Source organism: Saccostrea echinata, unplaced genomic scaffold (genome assembly GCF_033153115.1).
Source record: "Saccostrea echinata isolate AGI-Se365-2 ecotype Australia unplaced genomic scaffold, CSIRO_AGI_Sech_v1 ptg000028l, whole genome shotgun sequence".
NCBI lineage: Eukaryota > Metazoa > Mollusca > Bivalvia > Ostreida > Ostreidae > Saccostrea > Saccostrea echinata.
Window position 1 is genome coordinate 3102255 of NW_026889777.1, and position 21395 is coordinate 3123649.

At 33.3% G+C, this 21395-nt stretch overlaps 1 pseudogene; it reads left to right on the plus strand.

Annotated features, from left to right (window-relative positions):
• Positions 1-7970: 7970 nt before the first annotated feature.
• Positions 7971-21187, plus strand: LOC133193851 (putative nuclease HARBI1; annotated as a pseudogene).
• The last annotated feature ends 208 nt before the right edge of the window (positions 21188-21395 follow it).

Below are 21395 nucleotides of genomic sequence, written 5' to 3' on the forward strand. Positions count from 1 at the left end.
AGTTTCAGCTTTTCTGGCCCAGTGGTTCTTGAGAAGAAGATTTTTAAAGATTTTTCCTATATATTTCAGTGTAAAACTTGTATTTCCTATTGTGGCCCAGCCCTATCCGCGGGGGTCATGATTTGAACAATTCAGAATCTACACTACACCAGGATGCCTCCACATAAGTTTCAGCTTTTCTGGTCCAGTGGTTCTTGAGAAGAAGATTTTTAAAGATTTTTCCTATATATTTCAATGTAAAACTTGGGATTCCCCCTATTGTGGCCCCGCCCTACCCCCGGGGGTCATGATTTGAACAATTTAGAATCTACACTACCCCAGGATGCTTCCACATAAGTTTCAGCTTTTCTGGCCCAGTGGTTCTTGAGAAGAAGATTTTTAAAGATTTTTCCTATATATTTCAATGTAAAACTTGGATTCCCTATTGTGGCCCCGCCCTATCCCCGGGGGTCATGATTTGAACAATTTAGAATCTACACTACCCCAGGATGCTTCCACATAAGTTTCAGCTTTTCTGGTCCAGTGGTTCTTGAGAAGAAGATTTTTAAAGATTTTTCCTATATATTTCAATGTAAAACTTGGGATTCCCCCTATTATGGCCCCGCCCTACCCCCGGGGGTCATGATTTGAACAATTTAGAATCTACACTACCCCAAGATACTTCCATATAAGTTTCAGCTTTACTGGCCCTGTGGTTCTTGAGAAGAAGATTTTTTAATGACCCCACCCTATTTTTGTCTTCTCTTGATTATCTCCCCTTGTGAGGGGACTTGGCCCTTCATTTTAACAATTTAAATTCCCCTTCACCCAAGGATGCTTTGTACCAAGTTTGGTCAAAATTGACCCAGTGGTTCTTGAGAAGAAGTCAAAAATGTGAAAAGTTTACAGACGGACGGACAGCTAGACAGACGGACAGACAGACGGACAGACGGACGGACGGACGACGGACAAATGTGATCAGAAAAGCTCACTTGAGCCTTCGGTTCAGGTGAGCTAAAAATGGAACAAAAATAACTTGTCTTATTAAATGTTCATCAAAGACCAAGAGAGGCCAATGTAAGAGATTTCAACAAGAAATTAAAATAGTACAGAAGCACTGATAGGTTTTTTGATATACTGTATAGTGATAAATGGGAACAGATTAGAACCTAATTTGTAAACTGTCAATGAATACTAGATTAATTTATTTTGTTGATCCTGATCACCCTATTTTTCTTGCTTTTGGGCAATAAAGCTTCACCTTTCAGTTCATTTTATACTCTATGGATCCTCTAAATTGTTGTATTATACTCAGATGACCGCTAAGGCCCTTGGGCCTCTTGTTATTCACGTATTGTCCTTCTTCTAAACTACAAAAATGTCTGGGTTTTTTTCTCTCTATTCCACCCAGATACTATGTGTTCGTATCAGGAGCCCTTCTAATTCATATTAATTTCCTATTTATTTTTTTTTCTAACTCAGATTTAAGATCAGCCAGTTTACATGTATCTCCAAACGTTCTTTGTGCCCTGTTTGTATGTGTACTCTTTCTGTAAATAGATTTATTTGAAAATTTTGATAAAATTAAATTACGTTTGGTAGAAATACATGTAACTGGTTTGGCTTCAGATCAGTCAGATTTAAGTTAAGGTATGTCACTCGTGAAATTTGTTATATCAAGGATTTTTTGAGAAGTATGTTTTGGATAAGTATACTCATATAGTATGACTCAAAATCGCAGAGAAACAGGGGGTCAATGTGCATCTGACTGAGCTAAGGTACAATTAAGTTGACCTTTTTGCACTTAAATTTTAGCTCTTTGGTTAATCACTTTAACCCTTATCATATTTTATCAGATGTAGCCATGGCAATAAACATAATCTTATTTTACGTAAAATAGTTTGAATAATATTTATCATTCAACAAATCTTGCAAATTAATGCGCGTAAATTATTGTGTGACATTTTCGCACTAAAAAAGTAACATACTTGGGGTATTAAAAATCTAAATAGGCAATAAAATATTTTCTTGTATCAAACTTTTTACGACTTAAGTGCTGATCAGTCACAAGTATCGAGTAGTTTTAAATAATGAAAGAAAAAGTTGAAGTCAGTGATGTAAATTTTGAAATATTGGTCAAAATATGCGATTTTCAGGCCAAAAACGGTGTGAATTTTATCTTGACTTCTTTAATATTACTTCATTTCTCAGCAAAGTTTGTTGAGGAAAGGTGTAAAATTTGTTATAAAAATATAAATTAAGACCTATATTTAATATTCCTAGCATATCATAACGGAAAATATTCTCTGAGTAGAAGTATGTGAGGCTAAAGTTCCAAGATATTAAATTTAATAAATGTGCAGGTTTGCAGAATTTTCTGCTAAATATCCTTCCACCACAAGAAATAGTCCCTCATAAATCTTGCTTCTTTATGAATTTTTGAGAAATTTTTTCATTGAATGTTGAACAATTTACATTGTTCATTTAAACATGTTATGAAAATTGAATTTTAATAAATAGTTTTGAAGTAAGAGGTTCTGCCTTAACTTTTCTAAAAAGCTGACGAGTGACATACCTTAAGACAGGTTTTATTTAAAAATGATTTCTGTGACGTCACTGTCTAGACTGCTTTCCTGTAATCGTCTGATGTTTTAATTCAGACACATAGCTTTTATGTTTTCTTGCTCATCGATTCTTGAAATATAGTTGTTAGAGATGTTTCTGAATATGAAACGAATCCGAATCTGAAAATGAATATGAAACGAATCTGAATCGGAGAGATCTCGATCCCGATTTGAAAATGAACACCTGTATGATTACAGATTTTTTTTCATTGGTACACATACTGTATATCAATCTGTAACCTTTATAAAAGGTTTAATGTGTTTGTGACCCCCCCCCCCAAAAAAAAAAAAAACACCACTAATTCCTGAGAGTAATAAGTCCATGATTTAAATCGTATATGGATGTTATATTTGTACATTACTTGTAGTTACATTGTACGTGAAAAATAAAAGAGTTATTGAAGTAAGCTAAATTTACCTTTTCTTTGGGGCTAGGGAGTGTGATTGAAATGTCAAGGGAGAACCAGGAATTTTGCTTAGGGCGGGGAGGGGGACATACTAATAAAATCCAACAGGGAGATAAATAAATACCCTATTTCTCCGACTAGGATATTTTTTGATCAAAAAAGAAAATCCTAACTCTCCCCGGACGTGAAAAAACCTATCTGTGTGTGGAGGCTAGCTTGTCATGCTTGGTAATTCTCCTCGACCAGCTTATGAGGGGTCCGTCCCTGCTTCCCAATTAAGGAGGAGGGGGGTTGGGGGAGGGTGCTGGCAAGTTCATCTTTGCTAACTATATTACATACAATTTAACAACTCTGGATAACTGGGGGCGAGGCTAGACTACTTTGACACCTTCCACCGCTTGATCGCTACCGAACGGCCTCTCAGTTCGTCGTCAAAAAATAATTGTATAATATCAGGCCCGTAAGATGGAGACCATCCTCCCTTCCTATTAATTTTGCCGTTATATACCACCTAGTATAATCAGATCAAAATTATCAAAATTACAGTTATGTTCCTCATAAATAAAGTTTGTAGACTTGATTTTTGTTCAGTTGTGCCCCATTCCCTTACTATAACTACATCATATAGATCAGCCATATTACATACTTCATATAGTAATAAGTGTCTTTTTAATACATACGAAAACTATCAGTTTTGTATCATTTTATTGTTTAACTCACTAGATATTCGTTCCTCGGGTGATTTGTGTTTTCTTTGAGATGTAGTAGACAAATTAAACTTTTTACTCTTCATTTTAACAAGCTACCGGTACATTCTTCGCCAATCAAGGAAATTTTCAGTGAAAGGAAAGGAAACGTTTAAACTAAAAAAAAAAACTGTAGACATCAATGTAAATCGCCGAAAACTTTCGACAAAAAATTTGGCCTGCAAGAAAGTGGCCAAGGGGCTGCTGGAAAGGTTATTTATCCGACATATTTTTCAGTTACATATAAATATATAAAATGACTCGTATGTATACATGTACACAGAATATTTTTAAAAATAGAGTCCAGAACACGATTCTTGCGAGAAACAAAGATGTAAGTAGGTGAATAATACAACAATGATACTTTTACGAGCAGGTTTTCCGTGAGTTGAAAGGGTACCTCATCACTGGGGTGATGAGTAAAAGACGAGATCACCTGTGGGTATCCGACGATGGCATTTAAGTAATTTTGAACTAGTTAAATTTAGAAGGAGGAGGAGGATCAAACACTTTTCAAATGTAAATTCGATATATGCCTAGTCATCGTAAAATTGAAAAAAAAAAATGAATCACAGAAATAATCATATACACTGTATTATTATTCATTGTATATTATAAATTAAGCACTTTTCTTATGATGATATCTTTCTCAGTTTTCAAATCGGGATCGAGATCCCTCCGTTTCGGATTCGTTTCAGATTCATTTTCAGATTCGGATTCGATTCATAATCAGAAACATCTCTATTTGCATATATTAACCAATCCTACTTAAAATGCCTTTTGTTGATTATATCCCCTAGGAAGGGGACATTATCGATGATTTGAACAAACGTGAATTCATACATGTATTACAAGAATGCTTTATAGCAAGTTTTGTTGGATCTGCTCCACTGTTTCTCGAAAGTCGAAAATTATGAAAAGTAAACAGACAAAAGATAGTTGAATGATTGACAAATTCTGATCAGAAAATCCTTAAGGTTTGGCTTAGGTGAGCTAAAACCGTTGTTTAAATACATGTACTGGTTTAAAACAGCGCACAAATGCTTCTGATATTCAAGAAACTTTTAATTATAAAACATTACCTCCACCGGAGTTTTAATTAATCCTCTAATCTAAAATCTTTACTTTTTTCGAACAATTTCCTTTTAATTTGAATGAGGGTCTCCAAGTATCACTGGGGATTCCCCAAATAGTCCATTGAATGAAACTTCCTAGTATAAAAATGCAGTTTAAAGAGCAGATAAGCTTTCTGACAATAAGAGGGAAAATATTTTTCAAGCTCACCTTTTTTGATAACACTCAAGTATTGATCAACTTGCACTTGTCGTCTAATAGATTCAAAACAAAAACAGTAAAAAGCATGGTCCATTCCAAGTATCAACATTATATATATAGGTAATGTACTTGTGTAATATGAAAGCCCTACCTTTTCTCATTCAAATTTTATGGTCAATTTAAAGTAATGTCAAAATTTTGGAGAAGTTGGTCAAACTTCAAGGTCATTATCACTGGGTCAAGTATCATAGCATTTTTTGAAAGGTCTTGTCACAGATAATGTACATATCAAATATGAAAGTCGTATCTCTTCTTAAAACACATAGGGAGAAATGGTGTTCATTCTTCTCATTTACATATCGGCCATATTGGAGCTATAATGGCGACAGATTCCATAAAGGTTTATATAGAGAACGAACAAAAACCCTCAGATTTTTATATACTAACTATTTCGGATAAAGTTCTTCCGCCGATGTTTAGATTTTTCTTAATATCTTCTACCGGAAATGACAATATTGTTGATGCCAAAGTGAAAGTTGCGACCGCCTTTTTGATTTGAAATTCCGAAGCGAGAGTATAATGTTTTAATGAAGGAAAGAGCACAAAATTGATGTCTTTATCATTTTTGGTGATTAAATGTAAGTGTTTATTGCAAGTTGACAGAATTCTTCAGCCGATTAATCGGCTGCAGACGAATGCCTATTTTTATAAAATATAGATGATTTATCATTTCATGAAGAGTAACGACCGCCTTTTTAATTTGAAAACTGGAATTTCTTGCATCAGTGTGACCTACTTATTACCAAGAAAGATGATTTCATGAGTTGCCAACTGTTAATAACCCAAAATTCTGCCCAAATAACTATAACGGAGGCTTAAAAAACAAAACAAACTGTGCTTGCAGGTTTTAACATAAAAATTTAAAGAAATGGAATATTTCGAGTTTATGCAGGATTTTATGAATATTAATGAGAAGTAAATCACGTGGGAGCAACCTCATGAATAAACTGTACATCATTTCTCCATATGAAAATTGTTAAGCAAAGATTAATTTTTTGAAAAGTTGGTCAAACTTAAAGGTCAAGGTCACGGGGTCAAAAGTCATAGTACATTTAGAAAGGTCTTGTCAAAGGTAATGTGCATGTGAAATATGAAGGCCCTATCTCTTCCATTCAAAAGTTATGACCAAGGTTAAAGTTTTTTTTTTTTTTTTTTTTGACAGACTGGCAGACAGACGAATGCGATTTTATGTCCCCTCGGTTTTGCAAAATCGGAGGACAATAATTACAGGTAAATAAGCTTCAAATATCATGTCAATTAGTGTAGGAACTTAATATCATTGTAAAACTTTTCGACAAGTTAAATTTAGAAACAATGAATACATCTGATTTTAAATGACAGACGTTATAAATTTTTAAAAGTATTCTTATAACTTTTTTTTCATCTCTTTATCACAGAAATATATATATAATCCTTATATTCTTTTTTAACAAACACCGATAAAATTTGCCACTGCATGCTTAGAAATCCAATGATACACAATTAATGCGGAATTTTTGACATTTTCCTCAGCGTATGCATGATTAAAATGGATTGTGTTCATTAACGTACAAGGTTTAAAATTCCGCTGTATCCATTTGTCCTCTGAAATACAAGATTTTCCGATGTCTGCCTTACAAGAGTCACTCGTTTGGCTTTACGCAAGAAATTGTTGAGATTTTTAACAATCATTTTACAGGTATATCGAACAAACTTATCTCGAATATCGCTGAGAAAAATTTTGATTATGAGAAATTATTGCAATTTACACAAACCAAGCTTGAAAATGGTGATAAATTTAGTATTCCACTTATACGTGAAAATGACGTGTTAGCATTATTGAACAAACTTGATGTAAATAAATCGGCTGGTATCGATACAATGGTCCACGTCTACTAAAACATGCTGCACCAGTCATATACAAATCTGTCACTCATTTAGTCAATGTCAGTATCTCTACAGGAATATTTCCAAATGAATTAAAATTTGCAAAGGTAACGCCCATATACAAGAAAGGAGATAGACTTGATCCAGGTAATTATAGGCCAATATCTATCCTCCCCACATTGTCAAAAATAATTGAAAAACATGTCGCTAATCATATCCGTAAATACTTATCAGATTATGATTTACAATGCAAATCACAATCAGGTTTCAGAGAATCACACTCATGCCAAACTGCTCTTACTAAACTAATTGATGAATGGTTACAAGCAATGGATAATGGTAAACTTGTCGGCATAACCTTTCTTGATTTCAGCAAGGCTTTTGATCTAGTGAATCATGATATTCTGATTAAAAAACTTCGTTGCTACAATTTTGACCCCAAAGCAGTACAATAGTTTGACTCATATTTAGACTGTAGATTTCAGAGTGTCCAAATTGGAAATATAAGATCTGAAAAACAGTTAGTCACAGCGGGAGTGCCACAGGGATCAATTTTAGGTCCACTTCTCTTCTTATTTTACATAAATGATCTCCCATTGTTCATTGAAAATTCAAGCATTGACTTATTTGCTGATGATGCTACTCTACACGTTTCTGACAGTGATGTTTCTTCCATTCAAAATATGTTATCCCTTGACTTAAACAATATAGAAACATGGTGCTCTCAGAATCAGATGATTTTGAACACTGGTAAAACAAAATGCATGTTGTTAGGAACACATCAAAGACGGTCAAATCTGACGAGCCAAAATCTAAATTTACAAATTTCAGACCACTTTCTTGAGAGTGTCACACATGAAAAACTACTTGGAATTCATATTGATAATTCACTCAATTTTAATACACATATTGATGCTGTTTGTAAATTAGTATCTAGAAAGATATCTGTATTACGCAGGATTAAGAAATATCTTCCAATCAATACAAGAAAGTTATTCTATAATGCTTATATAATGCCATCAATTGAATACTGTTTAACAATTTGGGGTAATGCATCAGCCTCTAGCCTTGAGAGGATTCATAAGTTACAGAAACGGGCAGCTCGCTGTATTCTAGATGCTGCCTATGACACGCCATCAAAACCTTTATTTGAAAAACTTGATTGGCTGTCAGTGCATGAACAATATATTGGCTGTAAATAAGTTAGTGTTGTTGTATAAAACGCTTTACGGTGCAAGTCCGAACTACCTGTCTGAAATGTTCAATTACCAATCATCCAATTCCCACCATCTAAGATCTGAATCTAATTTTGACTTGTGTGTTCCAAAACACAAAACTAAAATATTTCAAAATTCTTTTCAATATTCGGGTGCAGTATTGTGGAACAATTTACCTTTAAATGTAAAAATGTGCCCAACACTTCAAAATTTTAGAATCAAGACAAGAAAATTTATAATAGACCAACGATCATCTTAAATTTTAAAAATTGTATATCTGCGGAATGTATCATTAATTTAATATTGCATGTATTGTTAAAGTATATTGTGTTATATTACTGTCAAATGTATTATTTATCATTGTGTATTATTGTAATTTTATAGAGGGCCTCAAGGAAGAATAGTGCTCGCACTAATTGAGTTACCCTCTTTAAATAAAGTATTATTATTATTATTATTATTATTATTATTATATAGAAAGATCTGGGATCCATTTTGAACACAAGTTAATTAAACATGACCATGTACTCTACCAGTAACTTATTTCCAACTAGACCATCCTTCTATGCTTTTGATAAGAAAAAACCGCTTTACAACATACACAGGAATGAAGATGTTTAAAAAATAACTTTAAATATTTTCTAGAATTACGAGGGTTGTCCCAAAATTCCGTACACTGAGCTCATATCTATTGCAAAAATTAACATATCTTTATATAATTTTATGGTTGTATAAAGTGTGTCTTTAGCTGATGTATAATTAAGTTTTAATATGATTACTTGAAAAACGTACGAGTAATAAGAATTTTAATGTTATCGTGTCCTACCACCCGGCGCAATCTCCGACGTCAAAAAATACGTAAACGTCACCGGTACGGATTTTTGGGGGAAATGCACTTGTCAGAATAACATGTTTTACTTTATCATAAAGGTTGAAGTTTTAAATAAAAAATATCATTATTATTGTGATATGCTAACCATTAAAATATACCGAAAAAAATGTTAAAATCATAATACATGCATCCATTTATATTTCATAATAGTCCCCTGCTTCTCTGAGGGACTTTTTATCCGTCCTTGCGAATGGAGAATGATGCACTATCTCGCTTTGACGACGATTTCTGTAATACTTCTTCCGGTTGGTGTCCGTCTTTTCCTCTTTTTTACATATACATTGAAAAAACTGTTTATATCATTCAAACACTACGAATTTGAATGCATCTATGTGTTCGATCCTTACAATTGTGTCTTCGAATGCGTCTCTGTTAGAGTGAATTCAAGTTCCGAACTACTTTTTTTTTCATATTCCAGTGCGCCGCCTCTGTCAATGCAGTGTTATTTTTTTACAGTGTAAAATAGTCAAGTGTCAAACCATTGCAAATAAACGTTATAAAATTCTTATTACTGTAGGCATATACGATAAAATTGGAATAAAGATAGTTGTTTATTTCATTTGAGAAACTATCATTTTAATTCGGTAAAATTTTGACTAGAAACTACTTTTATGCGGTATTTTAAATTTCATATATCGATTCTTAATAGCAAATTTTGGGATTGTGCCACCTCTCTACACCAGACATTGAATTTTTCGTGTAAATGGGATAAATCTGTGTAATTACCCAATATTTTACGCTAAAATTACTAGTTCTTAGTAGTTTTATTTATTTTCAAAGTTTCATAAATCTATGACATTGGGTTACTACAAAACGACGCTTGTCTACGGACATTTAGGACAGCCCTCGTATTACGTATTTTTTGCCGGTTCGGTTACAACCGATTTAAAAAAAAATTATAAGTTTGAATAAAGCAAATTAAACACAAAGAAGAATTAAAAATGTGTTACACAAAGAGATGAGGTGAAAGGTTGACATTCTATATAGATTGACAATTAAATCAACATTTTAGATAAACAGCATTGTTATAAAAATCACACGAGATGTCATGTCATGGTCAAGGTGTGAAACTTATCTAATGGGATTAACTCTCAGACTGTTTAACACAAATTTACAAAAAAAGGTTCGAATGGAATGTTAAATATTATGCTACACAATTTAAGGATCAAAAAGCTTTCATTAAAATAATTACGAAATAACCGACGGGTACATTTTAGAAAAACCAAGTAATAAAACAGTAAGTATATAGGGACGGTGAACATTTTAGAATCTTGACTTTATTTCAACACGACGGTATATACGTGCTCTGTTGTTGATAAATCTTGATAAAAAAAATATACTACTATTATATAATGTTGAATGAAAAACATGTAGTTCAGATGTGGATATAAGGGCAATTCAAGTTCTTTTACTAATTTGAATGAAAACTAGACATCAGTGATAAAGCGATCTGAAATTATTGAGAATTTACAATGTAGGAATAGTGGGTTTGCAGGAAAAATCGTTAATTCTTGTTCTATAGCTCGGAATAAAAAATAAAGAGCCAATTTTAATTACCACCTTATTTTTTTACCCTTTCCGTCAATTATTTTTACTTGGTCAAAGTATGTTCATTTATAAAATTATATTCACAGGTATAATCTGACCGTATGCCTTCGTATACTATTTTACATCTAGTCATTAAACCACTATCTTGTCAAGTCTGATAGGCAGAAAACGCACATTTTAAGGAATTGGAAACAGAATTATTTAGTATACATCGTATCCTGGACTGGAATCATCGTCTTGGTTTGTTCTTACTGAAACCTATTTTCAATCACCGTAATCATTTTTCCGTTTAAATTCCAAGGAAGTGTACTATAGTCTCTTTATTGTCTTTTCTTATTCTTGGCAGTTCTATCGTAGATGCATAGGCTTGCATGTTGGAACATACAGATGTGTACACATAAAATATGCGAGAAAACGCACAACACTGGTGCAGCTCCAAATATCGACAGTAGTATGGAACACGTCTCATTTTAAACGAAAGCGTATTATAAAAATCTTTTAACTTCTCTGTTTACAATTGAAACGCAATTTCTTTTTACTGGAAGGGGGGGTTTACTATGGGGCTCTAGCTGTGGTATTATGGGGTATAAAATCTTTTTCTCGTGTGCGTTTGCTACATTTTTTTTTTTTTTTTTTTTGATATGAATTCTGTTATCAATCTGAATATGACTTGCTTGAAAAGGAATATAAAACAATGATTGCACAAGAATGATTATGAAAGACAAAGAAAAAAAGAAGTATTATGGCATTAGGCACTAAGAATCGTAAAATCTTATCGTAAATTAGACATAAAACCATGCATCCACCTACACGCATTATGATACTATGCACCTATAAGAACACATAAAAAGTGGTGTAGTTAGACACAAGAACATTGATTACAGGAAACAGATATACTTAAATAATGTCTCACATACATGTATGGATTGTTTATACAATAGAACAAAAAGATCATAACATAAAACAACACGAAATAACAAAAGTTACACGAGTATGATTGTACCGGCGTTATACTTGAAGGCATCGTAGAGTTACTCCCCCTACTTTTAACATTAAATTTTAACATATATAATTTTAACAACTTTGTTTCATTCATATTCTGAAAGGTATATTCAACAATAAAAAGAATGTGTTTTAAAAGAAGAAAATTATAAATTAAAAATTTTATTATGTTTATTTAATTTTTAAGCTTTTTTTTCTTTTACTAAAGACTTAAACCTTTAATATACGTTTTTGGTCGACGCTGCTTGAAACACCATTGTTACATCACCTAGGCATAGATCCCACTTCTATGCTGTTCGTTATCTTTACAGTTTTTGAAGCGTGTCAGTTCTGACACGTTTATAATAAGACAAAAAAATGAGAGTATTCAAAGCAAATCATACTACAGTAAGATCTGCTTAGGGATGATAATGATGGACAAATGCAAAGAATTCGGTACACACTATTTTGATAATGTGTCTAATGTAGATAATTATAAAACATATCTATCCCTAATGTTTATAACATAAATGTAAAGAGAGAGAGAGAACCTTGTTTACATTAAGAATTTAATGGCAGGTACTTCACGCGACCAAATAACAGTCACTGTAATAACTGTTATAATACAGAGTTTTGTTTTGTTTTTTTTTTTCTGAATCTGCCAACATAATCTTAATTGAAACGTTTACAAGGTGATTTTACTATTAATCTACAACAGATAAGTTATAACAAGACTGATCTAGCTGCAGGCCGAGATTCATTATTTAGTTTTAGAGGTATTTATTTCAAGTGTAGAAAATACACAAGTAAATGCGAGCAGCTAAAAAGTTAAATGTATATTTTTATCGGCAGATATAATACATTTTTTGTCTTTTTATTTTCTTTTTTATTTTATTCTATTAATTTTTTTTTATTAAATTATTTTTTTACAGCAAGAAAATATTTGATAAAGATTTTCCAAGGAGACTTGGAGTACTGTTTTTTGCCACTTGATTACTTCCCTTAGTTGTTAAATTAGCTTTCAAAACATGTTAACTATTATGTTTAAAATGTTTAAATTTCTGCAAAAAATTATACTATAAAATATATTATTACTAAGTGTATAAATATAAATTATGATTTACTTTGTATATTAAATATTCAAGGCATTTACTTAGATACTCAGAAAAAACAAATAATTTAATATATTGCTTTCGTACTATATAATTCTTTTAAAACCGGTTGAAATCAAACATCTATGCAAGTTTGGTTATTCTTTGAAGCGTGTCTGGAAATGCCGACGGGCTGTACCTGACACGTAATATTAATAAAATAGCAGATTCTTCAATTGTATGTTCCATATTACACGTTGAGATGTCTTAGACAGGAGTTATCTGTCGTGTAATACCATCTTCAACGTACGTCAACATGTTAATTGCCAACAAAACAATGCAAACTTTACAGAGTTAAGCCATTTAAACAAAATACATGTACTTTGTGTTCATTATCAATTACTTGTAAAATTGTATCAACAACATTATTTTCACCCACAGAATAAAATAAGTCAGTGGCAACTCAAGACCCCTGACGTTGTGAGGATGAATGTACATGTGCATTGATAATTCGACTAGGATGAGGCCACAAAAAAGGGCTTTCAGATTTCAATAGAATTGAAGATAATCTTTTCACGCATTGTAAACATATTCATAGAAAAAACAAAACAAAATAAAACAACTATAAGATAAACGATATTTTTATGTGTCACTAGTACTGAGTGAAATATGCCTTTTTCGAACTTAATGTAAAGAAATTGATTAAATTCATTAAATTTTAATAAATTAATTTTTGGATTTTGTATTAATTGTTTACAAAAACTTCCTATATTTCGGAAAATTTTACACAGCTTTAATTAATTCCACCTTAGGCACAGTCAAATGGATATGGACAATTGATCTGTTGAAACATGTAATTATATTGACTTTAGGGCTTATTTTCTTATCATTTATCCTTTATGAACCTGCCACATAAATGTCTTCAGTCATACAACTAACAGTTACTGTTTCTTTATGATACTTTTTTGATTTGTTTTTGTTTGTTTGTTTAATTGTTCTTTTTTTTCAATTGTAGCCTGGTTCCCCGTCCCTATTCTGCTTCGTGTACTCAAGGATGAACCAGGAAATCAGGCTGGGTTTCTCGGAGCTAATGTAATACATTCCAAACTTTATGTAAGTCTAAAAAGTATAACGCGTACACTGTACTTACATTACTGTTGTTATACAGAACTGATGGACCATTTAGATTGAATTCCTTTTTTATGTTTGTAATCCACACATCATTTTCTACCATATCCTGTAAAGATGACTTTAGTATACAATTGTCACTATTTCGTAATTTTAACCAGTAATTTACAATTTCCTTTTTTTCTAAAGCTTTCAAGTGGGACTCTTCCAAGTTCACAATAAATCATATCATTACATGTACAAGTACTTTTTCTAACATTTAAAATTCTCTTACAGTATGACATATGTACTTTTTCTACATCAGGTCCTTATGAAAATCCCACACTTCTGATGCATAGCATAACACACTACTTACGTATCAAAAAGAACAATTTTAGCTTCCACATTAAGATTCAGACATTTCATTTTATTGAACAAACTGTACATAGCCTTTTTACCTTACTCCATTATAGTTAAACATTATACCAAGGAATTGAAATTGATTCACAATATCTATATCTTGCCCACAGTAATGCCATTTTTCTACTGGTTTCAATTTTCCGCCATTTCTAAATACTATAATTTTTGTTTTTTCTACATTTACAGTTAAATCCCATTGAACAGTATAAGAATAGAGTACATTCAACATTTGTTGCAGACCGACCATCTCACTGGCGGATTTAAGGGGGAGGGGGGCGTGGGGGCACACCCCCCCCTAAAATTTTCAAACTATGACATGACTAATATTAATAATACCATACTTTGGTTTTATAATTAATGGTAAATCAATAAATGGTAATTTTATTTAATAACCAAGTATTGGTTTTCTTAAAATTCAAGTGTGAAAACCTTGCATTACCTAGGCTATGAATTATTGCATACTTAATTATTCAAACCGGAAATCGTTGTTTGTTCGTTTTTTTTTTCTTTTAAAAAGTGAAATATCATTTTTGTGTCTGTTTTTACTAGCTCTTAAAATACACGAAAACCAGGAGCTTCCGGGGGCTACGCCCCCTGGCCCCCACCAGGGCTTCTTCCTGGACCCACTGGGGGCCTTAAGGCCCTTTGCCTGAACGAAGTTATCCCCCCCCCCATTCACAAATCCTGTATCCGCCCCATGCATCTGGTGTTTCAGAACTTAAAACAAAGTATCATCAGCATACATAAATAAAAATAGGTTAAACATTTGAATTTCCATTGATGTGCAATTGTGTTTAACATAAAGCGATTAAGCAATAAATAAATAATAATAATTTCATAATAGTCCACATGAACAATTAGGACTGGCTATTAAGTTACAACGAAATAATTAAGGCAGAGTTTAAAATTAATACAATTACATGTTTGTCTCAACCTTGTGTGAATTATATTCAAAATTATTCTTTTATATGAAAAAAAAAAATTTGACGTTTTAAAATATTGCTTGACAGACAATTTTATAAAAAATTTAGTGGAAGTTGCCTCCCTTGTATGAAGTGCCCCCCCCCCCTTCTTATATTCTAACTCTAACAGGATTTATTGAACAATTCTAACCTGCATTTTCCAAATTTTGTGCTGGGCGCAATCTCATCCACTTTAAAAACAAACACTCGAAAAAAAGATTGTAACAAAAATTAATTCATTATTCATCTGTTTAAAGTAATGGTACTGGATCGTGTTTAATATTTGAAGGAATGGTTTTAAGAATGCAACAAAGTCCACCAAAATTGTGTCCGTTTCTAATAACAGGCCTGGTTTAGAGAAAGGGTGGAGCACCCCTAAACCCTCCTGCACACCCCGTTTCCAGAAAGCTGGAGACGGCCCTGAAACAAAGTGGTAATTTTCAATACACGTATAATACCCAGTGTTCAAAAAATCTGTTTCCTGGGTATTTAAAATTGGATGCATTTACAGTTCATACTTCACAATAAAAGCGCAGTTTTGCAAGACTGTAAATTGATATTGCATCATCAGAAATCGATACTGATACAAACGAAAATTTTCTTACCAATACCGAAACTATTTATCATTAAAGAAGATTTTATTAGTTAATCTCAGAATCAATGTCTAGAATTTCGAAAATCGTGCTTCCCTACTTCTCCCGTTATAGCCAAGGAGTACCCTCTCCCCTTTTCCCCATCACAGTCAAAAACTGAATACATGTATATACTAAGTAGTTTATATAAACTGACACTTGAAAATTAATATTACATGTAACAACAAGAAAGGGAATCAATTTTTAAATTCATTTCAAATTTTGAGTTTCAAATAATAAAACTTGAAGACAATGTATTAGATCTAATTCTGACTTAAGATAAGGACTACTTCATTATCCTGGGGCCTGGATGCTGTAGCATTTTTTTTTCATCCTCAGCTATGTATACCAAAGCTACACTGCATATATAGGGTTCGTATCTTGATACGTTAACTGTACTAGTATATGTTTAACTATATCCAAAAGCAGGAAGTTTTAATGAGTTATGAGTTATATATAGAACAAGCATTGAATTTTGAGTGAAATTCATTTTTAATTATTTCATATTGGGGGGGAGGGGTGGGGGAGAGAATCTTTTTTTTTTTTTTTTGGTAATGATAACTGATGATGAACAGCTATTAAAAAAATCGGTAATGCCATGTAGCCAATAAAGGTTTGTTTTTATAAAAACGAAGAGTAACTAAATATTCAATTGTTCTTTAGATATTATTGGAATGATAATAATACCGGAATTGTTGGAACATATAATCTGGATCTAGAGTAATAAAACAGTGCTAACCAAAGTGTAAGTAAAAACTTTCATATTGTGCTGAAATGATACAGAAGTCAAACAGTCCACAATAAAACTGTTATTTATCATAATGATTGCATAATGGAAGTGTTGCTATATACACATTTTTAAATTTAGTGAATATATACATGAATTAAGTAATACGGATTTCACAGATGAAAAAACTCAAAAAAGAGGACACATCCTGTCCATATCCTCCTCCTTAAATTGGACACACATCACCCAATTTCAGTAATTTCCAGGCCGTATCGCCACACTTGTATAGAAATGTAGTAAGTACATGTATGTTAATATCTTTTAAAAAAAATTAATTGAAAAGTATGTTTTGCAAAAGTCATATAACGAGAAATCTTTAAGTCAAATAATTAATATTGCTAAATTTACGAGACATGAGATTTATTGTAGATGATTGCTTATACACAGGTACAGGTATATGTTGTTAAACGCCCCTTTTGAGAATTTTTCACTCATATAGAGACATCAGCGTATGCTGGTGAAAGGCTTCGGACTTAGATCTATTCTGGGCACTTAGGGCCATTGAGCAGTGAGGGTTGGTCTACCGTGACTTTCATTTCTAATGCCGGGCGCTTAGCGAAGGAACAGTCACTACCCTATGTTTACGTTTTGATTAGGTTTGACGCGGCGAACGAGAATCGAACCCGGGCCTCCCTATCACGAAGTGAACGCCCTACCACTGAGCTACCGTGACCGGTAGATGAAGGACATTCAAGTCTTAATTGCATGAAGAAACACAGCATAATTATGAGTATACGTCAGCATAATATACTTGGATATGTTAATAAAGAAGTGTACATTCATACGGAAGCCGGTAGGTGCCAGGTAGAAAAATATTTTATCTGGCGGCCGCCAAATAATCATCTGCATATCTGGCGGCCGCCAGAGAAAATATTTCTTCTACCTGGCACCAACCGGCTTCCGTAAATTCTTGACACATTCGAAGTTAATTGATTAATAAGTTTTGAGGTTTCCCAAAAATCATTGCGAACTTTCTGTACATTTTGATAATATTCATTTCCAGTGCAGAGGGAAAGTTTCTTATCTTGACTTGTTAAAAGGCCATAGGATTTACAAAATAAAGTGAAATTAAAAGTAACATTGAAGAAACCTTTGTGTTCATTTGTCTGTTACCGTCCTAAGACATTTATTTTTTAGTTTTAAGTGGTATTAAAAATTTAATATTGACTAATTTTTCCTTTAGAATATCATAAAGGATGACTGCACTTAAGGACATGCGAAATTTGCGACAAAATAAACTTTCAAAACAAGCATTTTTCTTTTCATTGCAAGAATGGTCAACATCCAATCTACAACTTTATGTAATTACGTTTAATAAAAGTGTGTATTTACGAAGTTCGAATCTGTTTTTAAAGGCAGGGGTAATAACAATTTTTTGAATCTCCGTTCGATAATGAGGACGCCCATCTTTTTACTGACTTTATACATAGTCAGCGCATGTTTGTCTATTGTTCTACGTTTAACAGTAGTTGTATATTTGCATAAATAATAATGTATCAAAAGGAGATTGATAGACAAACATGCACTCATGGTTAAAAAGAGGGAAAAAAACCTGCTTCTTCTTACATTTGCCTTCTGTGTTGTAACCAAGGATTGTGACATGTTGAATATTATAATTCACCACGTGATTTCTTACCTCAGGTAACTTTGGGCGACTTCGACTGGAACTTTAGTTCATACTCGAGTTCCGTCAACAAATTCTAAAAATAGATATTTTGTTAAACTTACCCCGATACGAGCCGAATAGCAATAGATCTTACCCGAGTAAACTCAACAATGGACGAAAGTTTTCCCCATTTGTACATATTGTATGAAACTATTATTGACGACGAAGCAGGAGAGAATATCAAACGATTTTATGCTTTCATGAAGCATACTTTTCTGTTTTTATTACTGAAAACGAGATCAACGCCATTAAGAATATTGGGATATGCGGAAAATACTGTTCCACTGTTTACAACAACACACTTCAAATTTCACTTTCGAATTAATAAGGAAATGTTTGAAGTAATACTGCAACAGATCGGAGGAGAGCTACTTCCTACACACGGAGGTGGTTCTGATGAGACAGACCCATCGAAACAAGTATTATTATTTCTATGGTATATAGCAAATCAGCAGTCTATCATCGAAACAAGTATTATTATTTCTATGGTATATAGCAAATCAGCAGTCTATGAGAGAAATCAGCCACGTGTTCGACGTATCAATGTCGACAGTGCATGCCACATTGAAAAGAGTCAATAATGCTATTAACGAAAAATTATGGAATGTAAGTATCTGTATATAAATGAGCATGATGCAGAACTGTTAAATTCATAAAAGATGGTTCTCAAACATTTGTATGTTTTTTTTCAGGTTATACAGTGGCCAGATTTTAATGAACAAAATGAAATCGCTAGAGAATTCCAACTTCGTTGTGGACTCCCAGATATAGCTGGTGTATTAGTTGGTACACACATCCGCCTGGCTTCCTGCATCAACGGTGATACTGACTATATGAAAAGAAAACATTTTCCATCCATCCAGCGTCAGGTTTGTATTATCATATGTAAAATTAGATTTTCCTCTTTATATTTATAGACAGAAGTAACTGCTATTATGTCTCTAATATTTAGCATAGCTAGATCTCTGAAAGCTTGCAATTGTTCTCCCCTTAGATCAGAGATCCCTGGGTCTATGAAGAATAAAATCTCAGTAGATCAGATAAGATGGAAATTTCTCAAGGTTTGCGTTCCTGCTTAAATAATGATATTGATGTACTAATTTTTGTATATTCATTCAGATAGTGGTAGACCATGACATGTTAATCAGAGACATTTACACTGGATGGCCTGGGTCAACCCATGATGCGAGGGTATTCAGAAATTCAAATTTATTTGCCAATGCCACCACAGGAAATTGCATGGATGTCAATAAGTACATAATTGCTGATAGTGCTTATCCACTGAAACAGTGGCTTATAACTCCCTTCAAAGACAATGGAAGATTAAACGCTCAGCAGAGAAGGTTCAACAGGGTATTATCATCAGCAAGGCAAGTGGTTGAACGTAGCATTGGCCATCTTAAACAAGAGGCCCATGGGCCACATCGCTTACCTGAGTAACTTTGGCCATGCTGTTCATTACCAGACTTCCCCCCTTGTAATACCTATTGTGGCCCCGCCCTACCCCCAGGGGCCATGATTTGAACAATTTAGAATCTACAATACCCCCAGGATGCTTCCACATAAGTTTCAGTTTTTCTGGTCCAGTGGTTCTTAAGAAGATTTTTAAAGATTTTTCCTATATATTTCAATGTAAAACTTGGATTCCCTATTGTGCCCCCCCCCCCATCCCCGGGGGTCATGATTTGAACAATTAAGAGTGTACACTACTTGAGGATGCTTCCACATAAGTTTCAGCTTTTCTGGCTCAGTGGTTCTTGAAAAGAAGATTTTTCAAGATTTTTCCTATATATTTCAATGTAAAACTTGGATTCCCTATTGTGGCCCTGCCCTACCACCGGGGGTCATGATTTGAACAATTTAGAGTGTACACTACTTGAGGATGCTTCCACATAAGTTTCAGCTTTTCTGGCTCAATGGTTCTTGAGAAGAAGATTTTTCAAGATTTTTCCTATATATTTCAATGTAAAACTTGGATTCCCTATTGTGGCCTCGCCCTACCCCCGGGGGTCATGATTTGAACAATTTAGAATCTACACTACCCCAGGATGCTTCCTCATAAGTTTCAGCTTTTCTGGCAAAGTGGTTCTTGAGAAGATTTTTCAAGATTTTTCCTATATATTTCAATGTAAAACTTGGATTCCCTATTGTGGCCTCGCCCTACCACCGGGGGTCATGATTTGAAAAATTTAGAATCTACACTACCCCAGGATGCTTCCACATAAGTTTCAGCTTTTCTGGCAAAGTGGTTCTTGAGAAGAAGATTTTTAAAGATTTTTCCTATATATTTCAATGTAAAACTTGGATTCCCTTTTGTGGCCTCGCCCTACCCCCGGGGGTCATGATTTGAACAATTTAGAATCTACACTACCCGAGGATGCTTCCACATAAGTTTCAGCTTTTCTGGCTCATTGGTTCTTGAGAAGAAGATTTTTTTATGACCCCACCCTATTTTTGTCTTTTCTTGATTATCTCCCCTTGTAAGGGGACTTGGCCCTTTATTTTTACAATTTAAACTCCCCTTTCCCCAAGGATACTTTGTACCAAGTTTGGTTGAAATTGGCCCAGTGGTTCTTGAGAAGAAGTTGAAAATGTGAAAAGTTTACAGACGGACGGACGGACGGACGACGGACAACGGGTGATCAGAAAAGCTCACTTGAGCTTTCAGCTCAGGTGAGCTAAAAACGTTTTAGGCGTTTTACAGAGGTCACTATTCATCATCCAGAAGAAATTGTAAAAACTATTGTTTCTGGGTGCATTCTACATAACTTATGTATCATTCATGAAGACAGTGTGGAAAACTTTGTGGAAATAAACAATATGATGGTCATCCAAATCACTTTCCTAACATATATAATGATGGAGAAGATGGAATTCACAGAGGCAACAGCTTATGCAGATGTTGCCATGATGGAACTGTACATTGAACAGTCTGTATTACGTATTGATGTTGCTTACTTAGTGGTTGATAACAGAAAAGCTTGTAATTTACATCTTAATTTTAATAATAAAACAACAAGAAAAAATAACAACTGTGTTTAATAACAATATAAATTAAAAAAAAAAAAAAATGTTAAAAAATGACTAGAAAATTACAGGAATACTTTTCCTCTGTGAAATGAAATCATGTCAGAA